The sequence below is a fragment of the Dermacentor variabilis genome, chromosome 11, assembly GCF_050947875.1.
Source record: "Dermacentor variabilis isolate Ectoservices chromosome 11, ASM5094787v1, whole genome shotgun sequence".
Taxonomy (NCBI): domain Eukaryota; kingdom Metazoa; phylum Arthropoda; class Arachnida; order Ixodida; family Ixodidae; genus Dermacentor; species Dermacentor variabilis.
The window spans coordinates 9,210,292-9,213,435 of NC_134578.1; the positions used below are offsets into that span (position 1 = coordinate 9,210,292).

A 3,144-nucleotide genomic window follows, 5' to 3' on the forward strand; every position below is an offset into this window, starting at 1 on the left:
GCCCCGCCCACTTTCGCAAATCGCGCTCGCTCGTTCCGCGCTGCCGCCGTGCCCTACTCTACGCTCCTCTGTTTTCTTGCGCGCGCGTCTGCACCCGCGGCTGCTGCAGCGGCGGTGGCGGAGGGGAGACTCCGGTTTAGCTTTTGCGTGCTCCCGCTAGGCGGGGCGGGGGTGGACGAGAGCGGGTCGCCATCATTCAACCGCTCGTCTTGGCGTTATTTTATTCGAACGGGCCCGTCTGTGCGAATCAATCGCGCTGCTCCTCGCGGGCAAAGACGATGATGGAACCGACCCTCTGGGAGACCGAAAACGGAGAACGTTCTTCGGATTTCTTTTTTTAATTTCAGGCGTTGTTTCGGGACAACTATTGCGCAGCGACGATAAGGCTTGCTTCAGCTTATTAAAGAGCGCATTGACTTGCGCTAGTCTTTGAGGAAATCGATCCGTATATATGTGAAGCTGGTCGTAGCGGGCCCCTCCGCTTAGTTTTCTTTTTTTTTTTTTAAGAGGTGGGGGGAAGGTGGTTGTTGTGTAAGCATGTGATTACGCATACGTGTGTGGAGCAGTGAGCGTTCGAAGCGCGCAACGCGTGAGTCCTGCGCATTCCCGGCTACAGTTAAACGGATCTGCGGCGTTCCATTATTGTTAGCCGCGTTGCAACGTCATATGTAAGCGAGTGAACGCCCTGCTTCGTTTATAATCATCGGGTTGCTCTCGCCTTGAGGCGATCTCTCGTTGAGCTTTCGGTTTCGCCGAGATGGAAGATGTCTGTATGGCTAAGCGTGACACTGTTTTTCATTCCTTTCCACCATTCCCCTTCTCTCTCTCTCTCTCTCTCTCTCTCTCTCGCTTGTTTGGGGTCATTGATGTTTTTGCTGCGACGCAAAATTTTTCTTTTCTCTCGGACATTCGTTTATTGATTCCTGCGTTATGTGGACCCCGATTTGCTTTTCTTTACATTTTCTTCTGGCTCTCATTCCCCACAGATAGTCAGCTAACACTCTTGTAATATTTCGGTGACCAAAACGAAATCCATATATAGGTGGATAGAAGAATTTAGGTGATGACGTTCGCTCGTGAAGTATGCGACTGACGTCAAAGATGCCATGTCTTCCTCGCTCTTTACGGCCGTTTCAACAAATGGCAGCATAAAGTTCTCATTGTTACTGAACCAGATCAGTTTTGTGGTAGAGTAAATAGTATACAGAGAATTAAATCGTAGGAAAGGCAACATTATGTACAGGCATGCGTGCAAGCAACGACTTCGAGATCATGCGGAGTTTGTAATTATATAGGTTGTACATGACGGGCGCAAATTGCGCCCGTCATGTGTACTTGTGTCTTTCTTGTTCCATGTTTTTTGCGGTACTCGTGAAGGTTTTCAGCTATGAACCAACTGGCCCAAACAAACGTTTTATTGACTATGGCGTTTGACTTAAGGTTGTGCGCTACATGTGTTCTTAGTTCATTCGCGTGATTTATGATGCAGTCATGTAGAGTATATAGCAAGTGATCTAAACGTACGGGAATCCTCAGCGTGGATTCTTTCTGCTGTAGCTAGAGAAGTTATTTGCGTTTCGCAAATAACTGGAAGTATACTCTTAATAACTAACCAATCAAAAGAAAATAATTGTCGTCATCAGAGGCTCGTAATCAAATAGGCTTTTCGACATTTTCGCTCAGTTGTGGATGACGCCGCCTCGGGAAATCCAGACGGCCGCGGAACAAGAAGATAAGAAACGATCCAATACAATGAACTCCCCACGATCTGTAAAGACATCTGCACTTTGTGCATACCATGTGTTGTGTTTCAATAAACCGCTTTCCGAAACTAAAAAAGAGCTTCACTCAATGGACAGACATCATGCATACCTCACCACAGGCCACTGTCGCAAGTATTAGTGCATTTTTTAAGTATCTTCTGCTGAGATTGTTTTTCCTATAAAGATTGCGGTTGATATGCGACAAATACATGGTTGTTAGTAATGCAGTGCTGTATCTGTCGTCTACATTAAACGGCCAATCTTTTTTGCTCCGTTTGATTCCGTGTAACATACACCAACCATACCAGTTCAGCGCGCTTCCACAGTTCAATAAATGCATTTATCAAGTCTCGCTCACTTGCACTTTCTTCGTCTTCAGTGAGTGTTGGTATCTTTGATCGGTTAGGGAGGAGCACTCGCCTGGTGTTTCTGTAACGCTTCATTATTGGATGACTGATTGAGTTATTTCGACGACGAATACCGTCAGCAATTCCCACCTGCAACACTTGCTGGCCTCGTGCCCACGATCCAGGTACACGCGAGGATCGAGCACATGCTACATGGCGTGCCGCGCAGTTCCCGGGAAGTCACGTGTCGTGAACCGCCTGACCAAATAGGTGACAGCAACGACTTCTGCTGAAGGCAGCAGTAAATACAAAAAAAAAACTACAGGCAATAATGTGACCTTCACTGAAAGATCATAAGAAGCCAACAAACACTGACAACAAGGACAACATCGGGGAAATTACTTGTGCTAATAAATGAAGTAATGAAACGATAAATTAATGGAAATTAAAGTGAATGAAAAACCAACGTGCCGCAGGTGGGAACCGAACCCACAACCTTCGCATTTTGCTTGCGATGCTCTACCAATTGAGCTACTGCGGCGCCGTTTTCCCATTCACTTTCTTGGGTATTTATGTGTCCTAGTAGAACACTGGGTGTGTTAGCCAGCGCCACCACTCACAGACCTTGGCGGCAGACGTGGAACGTCCTTTTTGCCGCAGGGGTCACGAGAACGTGATCTTGTTGGGTGAAGGCAACTGGTCAATAAACCCACATATGCTACCTGAAGGCATCAATGTTGCCGGATTCGAGACCCTCGTTATGTAATCAACGAGAAGAAAGGGGGTTAACCGAGGGGCCCGATTTTTATTAGTCATATCATAAGAAACCAACAAACACTGACACCAAGGACAACATAGGGGAAATTACTTGAGCTGAATAAATGAAAATAAAGAAGCGATAAATTAATGGAAATTAAAGTGGATGAAAAACCAACATGCCACAGGTGGGAGCCGAACCCACAGCCTTCGCATTTCGCGTGCGATGATGTCGAATCGGTTGCTATGCCACGCCCATGATATCGCATCGTTCCGCA

At 46.7% G+C, this 3,144-nt stretch overlaps 1 non-coding gene across 1 annotated transcript; it reads right to left on the bottom strand.

Moving 5' to 3' along the window:
* Nucleotides 1-2,578: 2,578 nt before the first annotated feature.
* TRNAL-CAA (transfer RNA leucine (anticodon CAA)) lies at nt 2,579-2,651 on the bottom strand. The gene has a single exon. It is a non-coding gene; the product is annotated as a tRNA-Leu (tRNA).
* Nucleotides 2,652-3,144: the final 493 nt, after the last annotated feature.